The sequence below is a fragment of the Acipenser ruthenus genome, unplaced genomic scaffold (assembly GCF_902713425.1).
Source record: "Acipenser ruthenus unplaced genomic scaffold, fAciRut3.2 maternal haplotype, whole genome shotgun sequence".
In the NCBI taxonomy this organism is placed as follows: Eukaryota; Metazoa; Chordata; class Actinopteri; order Acipenseriformes; family Acipenseridae; genus Acipenser; species Acipenser ruthenus.
In genome coordinates, this window is record NW_026708619.1 from 12,316 (window position 1) to 30,934 (window position 18,619).

At 40.6% G+C, this 18,619-nt stretch overlaps 12 non-coding genes across 12 annotated transcripts; all 12 read left to right on the forward strand.

Moving 5' to 3' along the window:
• Positions 1-1,287: 1,287 nt before the first annotated feature.
• LOC131734764 (5S ribosomal RNA) lies at positions 1,288-1,406 on the forward strand. The gene has a single exon (XR_009327101.1). It is a non-coding gene; the product is annotated as a 5S ribosomal RNA (ribosomal RNA).
• Positions 1,407-2,299: 893 nt separating this feature from the next.
• Positions 2,300-2,463, forward strand: LOC131734750 (U1 spliceosomal RNA). The gene has a single exon (XR_009327087.1). It is a non-coding gene; the product is annotated as a U1 spliceosomal RNA (small nuclear RNA).
• A 1,737-nt stretch (positions 2,464-4,200) lies between these two features.
• LOC131734745 (5S ribosomal RNA) lies at positions 4,201-4,319 on the forward strand. The gene has a single exon (XR_009327082.1). It is a non-coding gene; the product is annotated as a 5S ribosomal RNA (ribosomal RNA).
• Positions 4,320-5,212: 893 nt separating this feature from the next.
• Positions 5,213-5,376, forward strand: LOC131734751 (U1 spliceosomal RNA). The gene has a single exon (XR_009327088.1). It is a non-coding gene; the product is annotated as a U1 spliceosomal RNA (small nuclear RNA).
• A 1,724-nt stretch (positions 5,377-7,100) lies between these two features.
• On the forward strand, positions 7,101-7,219 carry LOC131734737 (5S ribosomal RNA). Its single transcript, XR_009327074.1, has one exon. It is a non-coding gene; the product is annotated as a 5S ribosomal RNA (ribosomal RNA).
• Positions 7,220-8,112: 893 nt separating this feature from the next.
• Positions 8,113-8,276, forward strand: LOC131734752 (U1 spliceosomal RNA). The gene has a single exon (XR_009327089.1). It is a non-coding gene; the product is annotated as a U1 spliceosomal RNA (small nuclear RNA).
• Positions 8,277-9,994: 1,718 nt separating this feature from the next.
• LOC131734738 (5S ribosomal RNA) lies at positions 9,995-10,113 on the forward strand. Its single transcript, XR_009327075.1, has one exon. It is a non-coding gene; the product is annotated as a 5S ribosomal RNA (ribosomal RNA).
• Positions 10,114-11,006: 893 nt separating this feature from the next.
• Positions 11,007-11,170, forward strand: LOC131734753 (U1 spliceosomal RNA). The gene has a single exon (XR_009327090.1). It is a non-coding gene; the product is annotated as a U1 spliceosomal RNA (small nuclear RNA).
• Positions 11,171-12,904: 1,734 nt separating this feature from the next.
• On the forward strand, positions 12,905-13,023 carry LOC131734739 (5S ribosomal RNA). Its single transcript, XR_009327076.1, has one exon. It is a non-coding gene; the product is annotated as a 5S ribosomal RNA (ribosomal RNA).
• An 893-nt stretch (positions 13,024-13,916) lies between these two features.
• Positions 13,917-14,080, forward strand: LOC131734754 (U1 spliceosomal RNA). The gene has a single exon (XR_009327091.1). It is a non-coding gene; the product is annotated as a U1 spliceosomal RNA (small nuclear RNA).
• A 1,724-nt stretch (positions 14,081-15,804) lies between these two features.
• On the forward strand, positions 15,805-15,923 carry LOC131734740 (5S ribosomal RNA). Its single transcript, XR_009327077.1, has one exon. It is a non-coding gene; the product is annotated as a 5S ribosomal RNA (ribosomal RNA).
• An 893-nt stretch (positions 15,924-16,816) lies between these two features.
• Positions 16,817-16,980, forward strand: LOC131734755 (U1 spliceosomal RNA). Its single transcript, XR_009327092.1, has one exon. It is a non-coding gene; the product is annotated as a U1 spliceosomal RNA (small nuclear RNA).
• The last annotated feature ends 1,639 nt before the right edge of the window (positions 16,981-18,619 follow it).

Below are 18,619 nucleotides of genomic sequence, written 5' to 3' on the forward strand. Positions count from 1 at the left end.
AAGGGACTTGCTCAGGGACAGGGTCACACACAATGAGCCAGTGGCTGAGCTGGGATTGAACCAGGAACCTCCCGGTAACAAGAGCTTTTCTTTAACCACCTGACCACTAAGCCCCTTAAATCATATCTTGGCAGACAAACACTTTAATTAGACAACATAAAACCACATACAAGCAGATTTACAAGCAGGGCTGCAATCGCGTTCGCGCTCTCCCCTGATGTTATAGTCAAAGTTAAAAACACAGGTATTGAAAGCAATTAGCGATTATCTATATATCTCCAGCAGGTGGCTCTGTCAGACTGGGAATGAGATTTTGTTTTTTCTTTTGGAGCGTATAATGTTCTAGAAAGTACCAAAGTGTTTTATGTACATGTATTGTGAAGTGTTTCATCTTGAGAAGACAAAGTAACGAGTCAGCGGCACGTGTATCAAAGTTACAAAGTTGCTAATATTAAAGAAGACGAGGTTCAGCGGTACAGTTGTTTTTTTAAAACATAGTGTTTCAGTTCTGTACAGACGTTCTATGTCGTTATCCGTTATTGATTCAGCTTTATTTAGATGATTGCCTTTACCTTGTTTTAATTTCCCGTTCCTCTGAGATACGAATCTACCAGCTTTACATCTTTTTTTTTTTTTTTTTTTAACGTATTCTCATTTTGTTGATCATTAATGCACATTTCTGTACTGTGGGTGTTGTCGAGCGATTGAAAACGAGACATTTTGTGTTTGAATTGAAAGTGATGGTCTCGAGGAGTCGAACAGGTCACAATAAGCCTTCATCCATGTATCATGTAACCACATGTATGCTGTCTCTAACTGGAGGAGAGGGACCCTTGCCGTACTGCTCAGCCTAAAGAACCACACGAGTTGTTTGAAAGGGGGATTTATTTTGTAGAATAAACATCAAATTGGTTTCAGGGCATACAGTCCTCCAACGGCAACACAGCTCAGTAGTACAGCTGAGATCCATTACAACACTGCTGCAGATTCAAACTAAAAGAGGGTAATATACAAAATGGATGCCTTTGAGAACTTAACACTTTCAATGCCAACGTGTGGCTACTACTTTGTGAACATACAATTTCGCAAGAATCTAATGGCACTTTTAATGCTGCTATATACACACACAGACACACGGACACACGGGCCCGCACACGTGGAGCCCAGAGCTGCTTAAATGTTAACGTTTGTGACAAATTAGAGATCTGGAAATCCCTCCCCCAACCTGTCATTGCATGAATGATATTAACTTAATACTATGAAAGAGATAAACCAAGACTGTCGTTCGCTTACGGCCATACCACCTTGAGAACGCCCGATCTCGTCTGATCTCGGAAGCTAAGCAAGGTCGGGCCTGGTTAGTACTTGGATGGGAGACCGCCTGGGAATACCAGGTGCTGTAAGCTTTTCTTTCTGCAGCTTGACAGGGGGCGCTATTTCCCTTGTTATTTATGTTACTAACCTGGAAGCTGTAAGTCTAAACATCGTTTTCTTTTTTTTGTTTTTTTATTGTCCCATTCCACACACGAACAAGTATTGTATCAGCCTTTACTGGTTTTGAAAACTGAGTTAGGACAGAAAGGGTTATCGTATTATATTCTAAGCCGAAACTACCAGTAGCGGTCCGATACAAACAAATGTGAACAGGGTTAAGACAAAAGTACTGACGAGTTTTGCTAGTTATGGTTAGTTTAATTAATTAAAAAAAGAAATAAAAGTTGATGAAGTACTTTTTATTATAGTAACAGAACGAGACATGTTTTAAAGCCACAAACTGCGTGTTTAGATTATTGTGCCAAACAAGAGAACAAAACGAGCATATCAACCAAGAACGGATTTAGTGACCCGTTCATTCGTTCGAGTTTATTTATATTATGTGTGACCTTAACAAATGTTTGACCAATGTTTTGCTTGCTTTCTTTTTGAAAGTCGTACATTTGTTACATTTTTTTTTATTTCGTTTACGCAGACGTGTATACAGACCCGTCGCTTCTTTTGCGGAACATCTCACATGCTGCTGCACGAATGACGTCGTCCTGTGTAAATCCTGGCATCTTGTCCTCCAATGATAAAGGCGCATGCAAATATATACCGAGAGGCATTACGGGAATGCAATTTATAAATACTTATACTGAAAACTGAAGGAACCCATTACACCCAACAGACTGGAAAGTGCGATATGATAACAATGAAAATGTTATATTAGGAAAAGAGTGTTTCTTTAAATTGCAGATGTAGGCACCGTTTCTTTGAAAAATGTCTCTTGTGGACGGGTGACGACTCGCAATGTGTACAACTCATACTTACCTGGCAGGGGAGATACCATGATCATGAAGGTGGTTCACCCAGGGCGAGGCTCGGCCATTGCACTCCGGCTGTGCTGACCCCTGCGAATTCCCCAAATGCGGGAATCTCGACTGCATAATTTCTGGTAGTGGGGGACTGCGTTCGCGCTCTCCCCTGAAACTATGGTCAAAGACAGAAACAAACACGAACCCGTCGGAGGAAGGAACTCACTCACTAGTTGTTCAACAACTCTCCGGCAGGCGGCTTCGTCACACAGGGAGTCAGGTTTTCTTTAAAAGGAGCTCAATGTTTTTAGCTTTCTGACTGTCAAATAAATAGCTACGTGGTTCCTGCACATCTATTTCCATGTTTCGTTATTTTTTATTGACAAGACTAAAAGTAAAGACTCAGCAGTGTCTGTATCAAAGTTTTTATTTTTATTTTAAATAATTGGAAATCATTTTCGAGCTTATCAGTTTTATTTATTTAGTTGATGTTTTTTATTCAGATAAACTGTGCATCACAACTGCTGCTGCTGCTGCTGCTGCTGCTGCTGCTGCTGCTGCAGAGTCACTTACAATAGGACCTGGGTTTTACATCTCATTTGAAGGAAGGAGCACAAGGAGGTTAAGGGACTTGCTCAGGGACAGGGTCACACACAATGAGCCAGTGGCTGAGCTGGGATTGAACCAGGAACCTCCCGGTAACAAGAGCTTTTCTTTAACCACCTGACCACTAAGCCCCTTAAATCATATCTTGGCAGACAAACACTTTAATTAGACAACATAAAACCACATACAAGCAGATTTACAAGCAGGGCTGCAATCGCGTTCGCGCTCTCCCCTGATGTTATAGTCAAAGTTAAAAACACAGGTATTGAAAGCAATTAGCGATTATCTATATATCTCCAGCAGGTGGCTCTGTCAGACTGGGAATGAGATTTTGTTTTTTCTTTCGGAGCGTATAATGTTCTAGAAAGTACCAAAGTGTTTTATGTACATGTATTGTGAAGTGTTTCATCTTGAGAAGACAAAGTAACGAGTCAGCGGCACGTGTATCAAAGTTACAAAGTTGCTAATATTAAAGAAGACGAGGTTCAGCGGTACAGTTGTTTTTTTAAAACATAGTGTTTCAGTTCTGTACAGACGTTCTATGTCGTTATCCGTTATTGATTCAGCTTTATTTAGATGATTGCCTTTACCTTGTTTTAATTTCCCGTTCCTCTGAGATACGAATCTACCAGCTTTACATCTTTTTTTTTTTTTTTTTAACGTATTCTCATTTTGTTGATCATTAATGCACATTTCTGTACTGTGGGTGTTGTCGAGCGATTGAAAACGAGACATTTTGTGTTTGAATTGAAAGTGATGGTCTCGAGGAGTCGAACAGGTCACAATAAGCCTTCATCCATGTATCATGTAACCACATGTATGCTGTCTCTAACTGGAGGAGAGGGACCCTTGCCGTACTGCTCAGCCTAAAGAACCACACGAGTTGTTTGAAAGGGGGATTTATTTTGTAGAATAAACATCAAATTGGTTTCAGGGCATACAGTCCTCCAACGGCAACACAGCTCAGTAGTACAGCTGAGATCCATTACAACACTGCTGCAGATTCAAACTAAAAGAGGGTAATATACAAAATGGATGCCTTTGAGAACTTAACACTTTCAATGCCAACGTGTGGCTACTACTTTGTGAACATACAATTTCGCAAGAATCTAATGGCACTTTTAATGCTGCTATATACACACACAGACACACGGACACACGGGCCCGCACACGTGGAGCCCAGAGCTGCTTAAATGTTAACGTTTGTGACAAATTAGAGATCTGGAAATCCCTCCCCCAACCTGTCATTGCATGAATGATATTAACTTAATACTATGAAAGAGATAAACCAAGACTGTCGTTCGCTTACGGCCATACCACCTTGAGAACGCCCGATCTCGTCTGATTTCGGAAGCTAAGCAAGGTCGGGCCTGGTTAGTACTTGGATGGGAGACCGCCTGGGAATACCAGGTGCTGTAAGCTTTTCTTTCTGCAGCTTGACAGGGGGCGCTATTTCCCTTGTTATTTATGTTACTAACCTGGAAGCTGTAAGTCTAAACATCGTTTTCTTTTTTTTGTTTTTTTATTGTCCCATTCCACACACGAACAAGTATTGTATCAGCCTTTACTGGTTTTGAAAACTGAGTTAGGACAGAAAGGGTTATCGTATTATATTCTAAGCCGAAACTACCAGTAGCGGTCCGATACAAACAAATGTGAACAGGGTTAAGACAAAAGTACTGACGAGTTTTGCTAGTTATGGTTAGTTTAATTAATTAAAAAAAGAAATAAAAGTTGATGAAGTACTTTTTATTATAGTAACAGAACGAGACATGTTTTAAAGCCACAAACTGCGTGTTTAGATTATTGTGCCAAACAAGAGAACAAAACGAGCATATCAACCAAGAACGGATTTAGTGACCCGTTCATTCGTTCGAGTTTATTTATATTATGTGTGACCTTAACAAATGTTTGACCAATGTTTTGCTTGCTTTCTTTTTGAAAGTCGTACATTTGTTACATTTTTTTTTATTTCGTTTACGCAGACGTGTATACAGACCCGTCGCTTCTTTTGCGGAACATCTCACATGCTGCTGCACGAATGACGTCGTCCTGTGTAAATCCTGGCATCTTGTCCTCCAATGATAAAGGCGCATGCAAATATATACCGAGAGGCATTACGGGAATGCAATTTATAAATACTTATACTGAAAACTGAAGGAACCCATTACACCCAACAGACTGGAAAGTGCGATATGATAACAATGAAAATGTTATATTAGGAAAAGAGTGTTTCTTTAAATTGCAGATGTAGGCACCGTTTCTTTGAAAAATGTCTCTTGTGGACGGGTGACGACTCGCAATGTGTACAACTCATACTTACCTGGCAGGGGAGATACCATGATCATGAAGGTGGTTCACCCAGGGCGAGGCTCGGCCATTGCACTCCGGCTGTGCTGACCCCTGCGAATTCCCCAAATGCGGGAATCTCGACTGCATAATTTCTGGTAGTGGGGGACTGCGTTCGCGCTCTCCCCTGAAACTATGGTCAAAGACAGAAACAAACACGAACCCGTCGGAGGAAGGAACTCACTCACTAGTTGTTCAACAACTCTCCGGCAGGCGGCTTCGTCACACAGGGAGTCAGGTTTTCTTTAAAAGGAGCTCAATGTTTTTAGCTTTCTGACTGTCAAATAAATAGCTACGTGGTTCCTGCACATCTATTTCCATGTTTCGTTATTTTTTATTGACAAGACTAAAAGTAAAGACTCAGCAGTGTCTGTATCAAAGTTTTTATTTTTATTTTAAATAATTGGAAATCATTTTCGAGCTTATCAGTTTTATTTATTTAGTTGATGTTTTTTATTCAGATAAACTGTGCATCACAACTGCTGCTGCTGCTGCTGCTGCTGCAGAGTCACTTACAATAGGACCTGGGTTTTACATCTCATTTGAAGGAAGGAGCACAAGGAGGTTAAGGGACTTGCTCAGGGACAGGGTCACACACAATGAGCCAGTGGCTGAGCTGGGATTGAACCAGGAACCTCCCGGTAACAAGAGCTTTTCTTTAACCACCTGACCACTAAGCCCCTTAAATCATATCTTGGCAGACAAACACTTTAATTAGACAACATAAAACCACATACAAGCAGATTTACAAGCAGGGCTGCAATCGCGTTCGCGCTCTCCCCTGATGTTATAGTCAAAGTTAAAAACACAGGTATTGAAAGCAATTAGCGATTATCTATATATCTCCAGCAGGTGGCTCTGTCAGACTGGGAATGAGATTTTGTTTTTTCTTTCGGAGCGTATAATGTTCTAGAAAGTACCAAAGTGTTTTATGTACATGTATTGTGAAGTGTTTCATCTTGAGAAGACAAAGTAACGAGTCAGCGGCACGTGTATCAAAGTTACAAAGTTGCTAATATTAAAGAAGACGAGGTTCAGCGGTACAGTTGTTTTTTTAAAACATAGTGTTTCAGTTCTGTACAGACGTTCTATGTCGTTATCCGTTATTGATTCAGCTTTATTTAGATGATTGCCTTTACCTTGTTTTAATTTCCCGTTCCTCTGAGATACGAATCTACCAGCTTTACATCTTTTTTTTTTTTTTTTTTTAACGTATTCTCATTTTGTTGATCATTAATGCACATTTCTGTACTGTGGGTGTTGTCGAGCGATTGAAAACGAGACATTTTGTGTTTGAATTGAAAGTGATGGTCTCGAGGAGTCGAACAGGTCACAATAAGCCTTCATCCATGTATCATGTAACCACATGTATGCTGTCTCTAACTGGAGGAGAGGGACCCTTGCCGTACTGCTCAGCCTAAAGAACCACACGAGTTGTTTGAAAGGGGGATTTATTTTGTAGAATAAACATCAAATTGGTTTCAGGGCATACAGTCCTCCAACGGCAACACAGCTCAGTAGTACAGCTGAGATCCATTACAACACTGCTGCAGATTCAAACTAAAAGAGGGTAATATACAAAATGGATGCCTTTGAGAACTTAACACTTTCAATGCCAACGTGTGGCTACTACTTTGTGAACATACAATTTCGCAAGAATCTAATGGCACTTTTAATGCTGCTATATACACACACAGACACACGGACACACGGGCCCGCACACGTGGAGCCCAGAGCTGCTTAAATGTTAACGTTTGTGACAAATTAGAGATCTGGAAATCCCTCCCCCAACCTGTCATTGCATGAATGATATTAACTTAATACTATGAAAGAGATAAACCAAGACTGTCGTTCGCTTACGGCCATACCACCTTGAGAACGCCCGATCTCGTCTGATCTCGGAAGCTAAGCAAGGTCGGGCCTGGTTAGTACTTGGATGGGAGACCGCCTGGGAATACCAGGTGCTGTAAGCTTTTCTTTCTGCAGCTTGACAGGGGGCGCTATTTCCCTTGTTATTTATGTTACTAACCTGGAAGCTGTAAGTCTAAACATCGTTTTCTTTTTTTTGTTTTTTTATTGTCCCATTCCACACACGAACAAGTATTGTATCAGCCTTTACTGGTTTTGAAAACTGAGTTAGGACAGAAAGGGTTATCGTATTATATTCTAAGCCGAAACTACCAGTAGCGGTCCGATACAAACAAATGTGAACAGGGTTAAGACAAAAGTACTGACGAGTTTTGCTAGTTATGGTTAGTTTAATTAATTAAAAAAAGAAATAAAAGTTGATGAAGTACTTTTTATTATAGTAACAGAACGAGACATGTTTTAAAGCCACAAACTGCGTGTTTAGATTATTGTGCCAAACAAGAGAACAAAACGAGCATATCAACCAAGAACGGATTTAGTGACCCGTTCATTCGTTCGAGTTTATTTATATTATGTGTGACCTTAACAAATGTTTGACCAATGTTTTGCTTGCTTTCTTTTTGAAAGTCGTACATTTGTTACATTTTTTTTTATTTCGTTTACGCAGACGTGTATACAGACCCGTCGCTTCTTTTGCGGAACATCTCACATGCTGCTGCACGAATGACGTCGTCCTGTGTAAATCCTGGCATCTTGTCCTCCAATGATAAAGGCGCATGCAAATATATACCGAGAGGCATTACGGGAATGCAATTTATAAATACTTATACTGAAAACTGAAGGAACCCATTACACCCAACAGACTGGAAAGTGCGATATGATAACAATGAAAATGTTATATTAGGAAAAGAGTGTTTCTTTAAATTGCAGATGTAGGCACCGTTTCTTTGAAAAATGTCTCTTGTGGACGGGTGACGACTCGCAATGTGTACAACTCATACTTACCTGGCAGGGGAGATACCATGATCATGAAGGTGGTTCACCCAGGGCGAGGCTCGGCCATTGCACTCCGGCTGTGCTGACCCCTGCGAATTCCCCAAATGCGGGAATCTCGACTGCATAATTTCTGGTAGTGGGGGACTGCGTTCGCGCTCTCCCCTGAAACTATGGTCAAAGACAGAAACAAACACGAACCCGTCGGAGGAAGGAACTCACTCACTAGTTGTTCAACAACTCTCCGGCAGGCGGCTTCGTCACACAGGGAGTCAGGTTTTCTTTAAAAGGAGCTCAATGTTTTTAGCTTTCTGACTGTCAAATAAATAGCTACGTGGTTCCTGCACATCTATTTCCATGTTTCGTTATTTTTTATTGACAAGACTAAAAGTAAAGACTCAGCAGTGTCTGTATCAAAGTTTTTATTTTTATTTTAAATAATTGGAAATCATTTTCGAGCTTATCAGTTTTATTTATTTAGTTGATGTTTTTTATTCAGATAAACTGTGCATCACAACTGCTGCTGCTGCTGCTGCTGCAGAGTCACTTACAATAGGACCTGGGTTTTACATCTCATTTGAAGGAAGGAGCACAAGGAGGTTAAGGGACTTGCTCAGGGACAGGGTCACACACAATGAGCCAGTGGCTGAGCTGGGATTGAACCAGGAACCTCCCGGTAACAAGAGCTTTTCTTTAACCACCTGACCACTAAGCCCCTTAAATCATATCTTGGCAGACAAACACTTTAATTAGACAACATAAAACCACATACAAGCAGATTTACAAGCAGGGCTGCAATCGCGTTCGCGCTCTCCCCTGATGTTATAGTCAAAGTTAAAAACACAGGTATTGAAAGCAATTAGCGATTATCTATATATCTCCAGCAGGTGGCTCTGTCAGACTGGGAATGAGATTTTGTTTTTTCTTTCGGAGCGTATAATGTTCTAGAAAGTACCAAAGTGTTTTATGTACATGCATTGTGAAGTGTTTCATCTTGAGAAGACAAAGTAACGAGTCAGCGGCACGTGTATCAAAGTTACAAAGTTGCTAATATTAAAGAAGACGAGGTTCAGCGGTACAGTTGTTTTTTTAAAACATAGTGTTTCAGTTCTGTACAGACGTTCTATGTCGTTATCCGTTATTGATTCAGCTTTATTTAGATGATTGCCTTTACCTTGTTTTAATTTCCCGTTCCTCTGAGATACGAATCTACCAGCTTTACATCTTTTTTTTTTTTTTTTAACGTATTCTCATTTTGTTGATCATTAATGCACATTTCTGTACTGTGGGTGTTGTCGAGCGATTGAAAACGAGACATTTTGTGTTTGAATTGAAAGTGATGGTCTCGAGGAGTCGAACAGGTCACAATAAGCCTTCATCCATGTATCATGTAACCACATGTATGCTGTCTCTAACTGGAGGAGAGGGACCCTTGCCGTACTGCTCAGCCTAAAGAACCACACGAGTTGTTTGAAAGGGGGATTTATTTTGTAGAATAAACATCAAATTGGTTTCAGGGCATACAGTCCTCCAACGGCAACACAGCTCAGTAGTACAGCTGAGATCCATTACAACACTGCTGCAGATTCAAACTAAAAGAGGGTAATATACAAAATGGATGCCTTTGAGAACTTAACACTTTCAATGCCAACGTGTGGCTACTACTTTGTGAACATACAATTTCGCAAGAATCTAATGGCACTTTTAATGCTGCTATATACACACACAGACACACGGACACACGGGCCCGCACACGTGGAGCCCAGAGCTGCTTAAATGTTAACGTTTGTGACAAATTAGAGATCTGGAAATCCCTCCCCCAACCTGTCATTGCATGAATGATATTAACTTAATACTATGAAAGAGATAAACCAAGACTGTCGTTCGCTTACGGCCATACCACCTTGAGAACGCCCGATCTCGTCTGATCTCGGAAGCTAAGCAAGGTCGGGCCTGGTTAGTACTTGGATGGGAGACCGCCTGGGAATACCAGGTGCTGTAAGCTTTTCTTTCTGCAGCTTGACAGGGGGCGCTATTTCCCTTGTTATTTATGTTACTAACCTGGAAGCTGTAAGTCTAAACATCGTTTTCTTTTTTTTGTTTTTTTATTGTCCCATTCCACACACGAACAAGTATTGTATCAGCCTTTACTGGTTTTGAAAACTGAGTTAGGACAGAAAGGGTTATCGTATTATATTCTAAGCCGAAACTACCAGTAGCGGTCCGATACAAACAAATGTGAACAGGGTTAAGACAAAAGTACTGACGAGTTTTGCTAGTTATGGTTAGTTTAATTAATTAAAAAAAGAAATAAAAGTTGATGAAGTACTTTTTATTATAGTAACAGAACGAGACATGTTTTAAAGCCACAAACTGCGTGTTTAGATTATTGTGCCAAACAAGAGAACAAAACGAGCATATCAACCAAGAACGGATTTAGTGACCCGTTCATTCGTTCGAGTTTATTTATATTATGTGTGACCTTAACAAATGTTTGACCAATGTTTTGCTTGCTTTCTTTTTGAAAGTCGTACATTTGTTACATTTTTTTTTATTTCGTTTACGCAGACGTGTATACAGACCCGTCGCTTCTTTTGCGGAACATCTCACATGCTGCTGCACGAATGACGTCGTCCTGTGTAAATCCTGGCATCTTGTCCTCCAATGATAAAGGCGCATGCAAATATATACCGAGAGGCATTACGGGAATGCAATTTATAAATACTTATACTGAAAACTGAAGGAACCCATTACACCCAACAGACTGGAAAGTGCGATATGATAACAATGAAAATGTTATATTAGGAAAAGAGTGTTTCTTTAAATTGCAGATGTAGGCACCGTTTCTTTGAAAAATGTCTCTTGTGGACGGGTGACGACTCGCAATGTGTACAACTCATACTTACCTGGCAGGGGAGATACCATGATCATGAAGGTGGTTCACCCAGGGCGAGGCTCGGCCATTGCACTCCGGCTGTGCTGACCCCTGCGAATTCCCCAAATGCGGGAATCTCGACTGCATAATTTCTGGTAGTGGGGGACTGCGTTCGCGCTCTCCCCTGAAACTATGGTCAAAGACAGAAACAAACACGAACCCGTCGGAGGAAGGAACTCACTCACTAGTTGTTCAACAACTCTCCGGCAGGCGGCTTCGTCACACAGGGAGTCAGGTTTTCTTTAAAAGGAGCTCAATGTTTTTAGCTTTCTGACTGTCAAATAAATAGCTACGTGGTTCCTGCACATCTATTTCCATGTTTCGTTATTTTTTATTGACAAGACTAAAAGTAAAGACTCAGCAGTGTCTGTATCAAAGTTTTTATTTTTATTTTAAATAATTGGAAATCATTTTCGAGCTTATCAGTTTTATTTATTTAGTTGATGTTTTTTATTCAGATAAACTGTGCATCACAACTGCTGCTGCTGCTGCTGCTGCTGCTGCTGCTGCAGAGTCACTTACAATAGGACCTGGGTTTTACATCTCATTTGAAGGAAGGAGCACAAGGAGGTTAAGGGACTTGCTCAGGGACAGGGTCACACACAATGAGCCAGTGGCTGAGCTGGGATTGAACCAGGAACCTCCCGGTAACAAGAGCTTTTCTTTAACCACCTGACCACTAAGCCCCTTAAATCATATCTTGGCAGACAAACACTTTAATTAGACAACATAAAACCACATACAAGCAGATTTACAAGCAGGGCTGCAATCGCGTTCGCGCTCTCCCCTGATGTTATAGTCAAAGTTAAAAACACAGGTATTGAAAGCAATTAGCGATTATCTATATATCTCCAGCAGGTGGCTCTGTCAGACTGGGAATGAGATTTTGTTTTTTCTTTCGGAGCGTATAATGTTCTAGAAAGTACCAAAGTGTTTTATGTACATGTATTGTGAAGTGTTTCATCTTGAGAAGACAAAGTAACGAGTCAGCGGCACGTGTATCAAAGTTACAAAGTTGCTAATATTAAAGAAGACGAGGTTCAGCGGTACAGTTGTTTTTTTTAAAACATAGTGTTTCAGTTCTGTACAGACGTTCTATGTCGTTATCCGTTATTGATTCAGCTTTATTTAGATGATTGCCTTTACCTTGTTTTAATTTCCCGTTCCTCTGAGATACGAATCTACCAGCTTTACATCTTTTTTTTTTTTTTTTTTTAACGTATTCTCATTTTGTTGATCATTAATGCACATTTCTGTACTGTGGGTGTTGTCGAGCGATTGAAAACGAGACATTTTGTGTTTGAATTGAAAGTGATGGTCTCGAGGAGTCGAACAGGTCACAATAAGCCTTCATCCATGTATCATGTAACCACATGTATGCTGTCTCTAACTGGAGGAGAGGGACCCTTGCCGTACTGCTCAGCCTAAAGAACCACACGAGTTGTTTGAAAGGGGGATTTATTTTGTAGAATAAACATCAAATTGGTTTCAGGGCATACAGTCCTCCAACGGCAACACAGCTCAGTAGTACAGCTGAGATCCATTACAACACTGCTGCAGATTCAAACTAAAAGAGGGTAATATACAAAATGGATGCCTTTGAGAACTTAACACTTTCAATGCCAACGTGTGGCTACTACTTTGTGAACATACAATTTCGCAAGAATCTAATGGCACTTTTAATGCTGCTATATACACACACAGACACACGGACACACGGGCCCGCACACGTGGAGCCCAGAGCTGCTTAAATGTTAACGTTTGTGACAAATTAGAGATCTGGAAATCCCTCCCCCAACCTGTCATTGCATGAATGATATTAACTTAATACTATGAAAGAGATAAACCAAGACTGTCGTTCGCTTACGGCCATACCACCTTGAGAACGCCCGATCTCGTCTGATCTCGGAAGCTAAGCAAGGTCGGGCCTGGTTAGTACTTGGATGGGAGACCGCCTGGGAATACCAGGTGCTGTAAGCTTTTCTTTCTGCAGCTTGACAGGGGGCGCTATTTCCCTTGTTATTTATGTTACTAACCTGGAAGCTGTAAGTCTAAACATCGTTTTCTTTTTTTTGTTTTTTTATTGTCCCATTCCACACACGAACAAGTATTGTATCAGCCTTTACTGGTTTTGAAAACTGAGTTAGGACAGAAAGGGTTATCGTATTATATTCTAAGCCGAAACTACCAGTAGCGGTCCGATACAAACAAATGTGAACAGGGTTAAGACAAAAGTACTGACGAGTTTTGCTAGTTATGGTTAGTTTAATTAATTAAAAAAAGAAATAAAAGTTGATGAAGTACTTTTTATTATAGTAACAGAACGAGACATGTTTTAAAGCCACAAACTGCGTGTTTAGATTATTGTGCCAAACAAGAGAACAAAACGAGCATATCAACCAAGAACGGATTTAGTGACCCGTTCATTCGTTCGAGTTTATTTATATTATGTGTGACCTTAACAAATGTTTGACCAATGTTTTGCTTGCTTTCTTTTTGAAAGTCGTACATTTGTTACATTTTTTTTTATTTCGTTTACGCAGACGTGTATACAGACCCGTCGCTTCTTTTGCGGAACATCTCACATGCTGCTGCACGAATGACGTCGTCCTGTGTAAATCCTGGCATCTTGTCCTCCAATGATAAAGGCGCATGCAAATATATACCGAGAGGCATTACGGGAATGCAATTTATAAATACTTATACTGAAAACTGAAGGAACCCATTACACCCAACAGACTGGAAAGTGCGATATGATAACAATGAAAATGTTATATTAGGAAAAGAGTGTTTCTTTAAATTGCAGATGTAGGCACCGTTTCTTTGAAAAATGTCTCTTGTGGACGGGTGACGACTCGCAATGTGTACAACTCATACTTACCTGGCAGGGGAGATACCATGATCATGAAGGTGGTTCACCCAGGGCGAGGCTCGGCCATTGCACTCCGGCTGTGCTGACCCCTGCGAATTCCCCAAATGCGGGAATCTCGACTGCATAATTTCTGGTAGTGGGGGACTGCGTTCGCGCTCTCCCCTGAAACTATGGTCAAAGACAGAAACAAACACGAACCCGTCGGAGGAAGGAACTCACTCACTCACTAGTTGTTCAACAACTCTCCGGCAGGCGGCTTTGTCACACAGGGAGTCAGGTTTTCTTTAAAAGGAGCTCAATGTTTTTAGCTTTCTGACTGTCAAATAAATAGCTACGTGGTTCCTGCACATCTATTTCCATGTTTCGTTATTTTTTATTGACAAGACTAAAAGTAAAGACTCAGCAGTGTCTGTATCAAAGTTTTTATTTTTATTTTAAATAATTGGAAATCATTTTCGAGCTTATCAGTTTTATTTATTTAGTTGATGTTTTTTATTCAGATAAACTGTGCATCACAACTGCTGCTGCTGCTGCTGCTGCAGAGTCACTTACAATAGGACCTGGGTTTTACATCTCATTTGAAGGAAGGAGCACAAGGAGGTTAAGGGACTTGCTCAGGGACAGGGTCACACACAATGAGCCAGTGGCTGAGCTGGGATTGAACCAGGAACCTCCCGGTAACAAGAGCTTTTCTTTAACCACCTGACCACTAAGCCCCTTAAATCATATCTTGGCAGACAAACACTTTAATTAGACAACATAAAACCACATACAAGCAGATTTACAAGCAGGGCTGCAATCGCGTTCGCGCTCTCCCCTGATGTTATAGTCAAAGTTAAAAACACAGGTATTGAAAGCAATTAGCGATTATCTATATATCTCCAGCAGGTGGCTCTGTCAGACTGGGAATGAGATTTTGTTTTTTCTTTCGGAGCGTATAATGTTCTAGAAAGTACCAAAGTGTTTTATGTACATGCATTGTGAAGTGTTTCATCTTGAGAAGACAAAGTAACGAGTCAGCGGCACGTGTATCAAAGTTACAAAGTTGCTAATATTAAAGAAGACGAGGTTCAGCGGTACAGTTGTTTTTTTAAAACATAGTGTTTCAGTTCTGTACAGACGTTCTATGTCGTTATCCGTTATTGATTCAGCTTTATTTAGATGATTGCCTTTACCTTGTTTTAATTTCCCGTTCCTCTGAGATACGAATCTACCAGCTTTACATCTTTTTTTTTTTTTTTTTTAACGTATTCTCATTTTGTTGATCATTAATGCACATTTCTGTACTGTGGGTGTTGTCGAGCGATTGAAAACGAGACATTTTGTGTTTGAATTGAAAGTGATGGTCTCGAGGAGTCGAACAGGTCACAATAAGCCTTCATCCATGTATCATGTAACCACATGTATGCTGTCTCTAACTGGAGGAGAGGGACCCTTGCCGTACTGCTCAGCCTAAAGAACCACACGAGTTGTTTGAAAGGGGGATTTATTTTGTAGAATAAACATCAAATTGGTTTCAGGGCATACAGTCCTCCAACGGCAACACAGCTCAGTAGTACAGCTGAGATCCATTACAACACTGCTGCAGATTCAAACTAAAAGAGGGTAATATACAAAATGGATGCCTTTGAGAACTTAACACTTTCAATGCCAACGTGTGGCTACTACTTTGTGAACATACAATTTCGCAAGAATCTAATGGCACTTTTAATGCTGCTATATACACACACAGACACACGGACACACGGGCCCGCACACGTGGAGCCCAGAGCTGCTTAAATGTTAACGTTTGTGACAAATTAGAGATCTGGAAATCCCTCCCCCAACCTGTCATTGCATGAATGATATTAACTTAATACTATGAAAGAGATAAACCAAGACTGTCGTTCGCTTACGGCCATACCACCTTGAGAACGCCCGATCTCGTCTGATCTCGGAAGCTAAGCAAGGTCGGGCCTGGTTAGTACTTGGATGGGAGACCGCCTGGGAATACCAGGTGCTGTAAGCTTTTCTTTCTGCAGCTTGACAGGGGGCGCTATTTCCCTTGTTATTTATGTTACTAACCTGGAAGCTGTAAGTCTAAACATCGTTTTCTTTTTTTTGTTTTTTTATTGTCCCATTCCACACACGAACAAGTATTGTATCAGCCTTTACTGGTTTTGAAAACTGAGTTAGGACAGAAAGGGTTATCGTATTATATTCTAAGCCGAAACTACCAGTAGCGGTCCGATACAAACAAATGTGAACAGGGTTAAGACAAAAGTACTGACGAGTTTTGCTAGTTATGGTTAGTTTAATTAATTAAAAAAAGAAATAAAAGTTGATGAAGTACTTTTTATTATAGTAACAGAACGAGACATGTTTTAAAGCCACAAACTGCGTGTTTAGATTATTGTGCCAAACAAGAGAACAAAACGAGCATATCAACCAAGAACGGATTTAGTGACCCGTTCATTCGTTCGAGTTTATTTATATTATGTGTGACCTTAACAAATGTTTGACCAATGTTTTGCTTGCTTTCTTTTTGAAAGTCGTACATTTGTTACATTTTTTTTTATTTCGTTTACGCAGACGTGTATACAGACCCGTCGCTTCTTTTGCGGAACATCTCACATGCTGCTGCACGAATGACGTCGTCCTGTGTAAATCCTGGCATCTTGTCCTCCAATGATAAAGGCGCATGCAAATATATACCGAGAGGCATTACGGGAATGCAATTTATAAATACTTATACTGAAAACTGAAGGAACCCATTACACCCAACAGACTGGAAAGTGCGATATGATAACAATGAAAATGTTATATTAGGAAAAGAGTGTTTCTTTAAATTGCAGATGTAGGCACCGTTTCTTTGAAAAATGTCTCTTGTGGACGGGTGACGACTCGCAATGTGTACAACTCATACTTACCTGGCAGGGGAGATACCATGATCATGAAGGTGGTTCACCCAGGGCGAGGCTCGGCCATTGCACTCCGGCTGTGCTGACCCCTGCGAATTCCCCAAATGCGGGAATCTCGACTGCATAATTTCTGGTAGTGGGGGACTGCGTTCGCGCTCTCCCCTGAAACTATGGTCAAAGACAGAAACAAACACGAACCCGTCGGAGGAAGGAACTCACTCACTAGTTGTTCAACAACTCTCCGGCAGGCGGCTTCGTCACACAGGGAGTCAGGTTTTCTTTAAAAGGAGCTCAATGTTTTTAGCTTTCTGACTGTCAAATAAATAGCTACGTGGTTCCTGCACATCTATTTCCATGTTTCGTTATTTTTTATTGACAAGACTAAAAGTAAAGACTCAGCAGTGTCTGTATCAAAGTTTTTATTTTTATTTTAAATAATTGGAAATCATTTTCGAGCTTATCAGTTTTATTTATTTAGTTGATGTTTTTTATTCAGATAAACTGTGCATCACAACTGCTGCTGCTGCTGCTGCTGCTGCTGCTGCTGCAGAGTCACTTACAATAGGACCTGGGTTTTACATCTCATTTGAAGGAAGGAGCACAAGGAGGTTAAGGGACTTGCTCAGGGACAGGGTCACACACAATGAGCCAGTGGCTGAGCTGGGATTGAACCAGGAACCTCCCGGTAACAAGAGCTTTTCTTTAACCACCTGACCACTAAGCCCCTTAAATCATATCTTGGCAGACAAACACTTTAATTAGACAACATAAAACCACATACAAGCAGATTTACAAGCAGGGCTGCAATCGCGTTCGCGCTCTCCCCTGATGTTATAGTCAAAGTTAAAAACACAGGTATTGAAAGCAATTAGCGATTATCTATATATCTCCAGCAGGTGGCTCTGTCAGACTGGGAATGAGATTTTGTTTTTTCTTTCGGAGCGTATAATGTTCTAGAAAGTACCAAAGTGTTTTATGTACATGTATTGTGAAGTGTTTCATCTTGAGAAGACAAAGTAACGAGTCAGCGGCACGTGTATCAAAGTTACAAAGTTGCTAATATTAAAGAAGACGAGGTTCAGCGGTACAGTTGTTTTTTTAAAACATAGTGTTTCAGTTCTGTACAGACGTTCTATGTCGTTATCCGTTATTGATTCAGCTTTATTTAGATGATTGCCTTTACCTTGTTTTAATTTCCCGTTCCTCTGAGATACGAATCTACCAGCTTTACATCTTTTTTTTTTTTTTTTTTAACGTATTCTCATTTTGTTGATCATTAATGCACATTTCTGTACTGTGGGTGTTGTCGAGCGATTGAAAACGAGACATTTTGTGTTTGAATTGAAAGTGATGGTCTCGAGGAGTCGAACAGGTCACAATAAGCCTTCATCCATGTATCATGTAACCACATGTATGCTGTCTCTAACTGGAGGAGAGGGACCCTTGCCGTACTGCTCAGCCTAAAGAACCACACGAGTTGTTTGAAAGGGGGATTTATTTTGTAGAATAAACATCAAATTGGTTTCAGGGCATACAGTCCTCCAACGGCAACACAGCTCAGTAGTACAGCTGAGATCCATTACAACACTGCTGCAGATTCAAACTAAAAGAGGGTAATATACAAAATGGATGCCTTTGAGAACTTAACACTTTCAATGCCAACGTGTGGCTACTACTTTGTGAACATACAATTTCGCAAGAATCTAATGGCACTTTTAATGCTGCTATATACACACACAGACACACGGACACACGGGCCCGCACACGTGGAGCCCAGAGCTGCTTAAATGTTAACGTTTGTGAC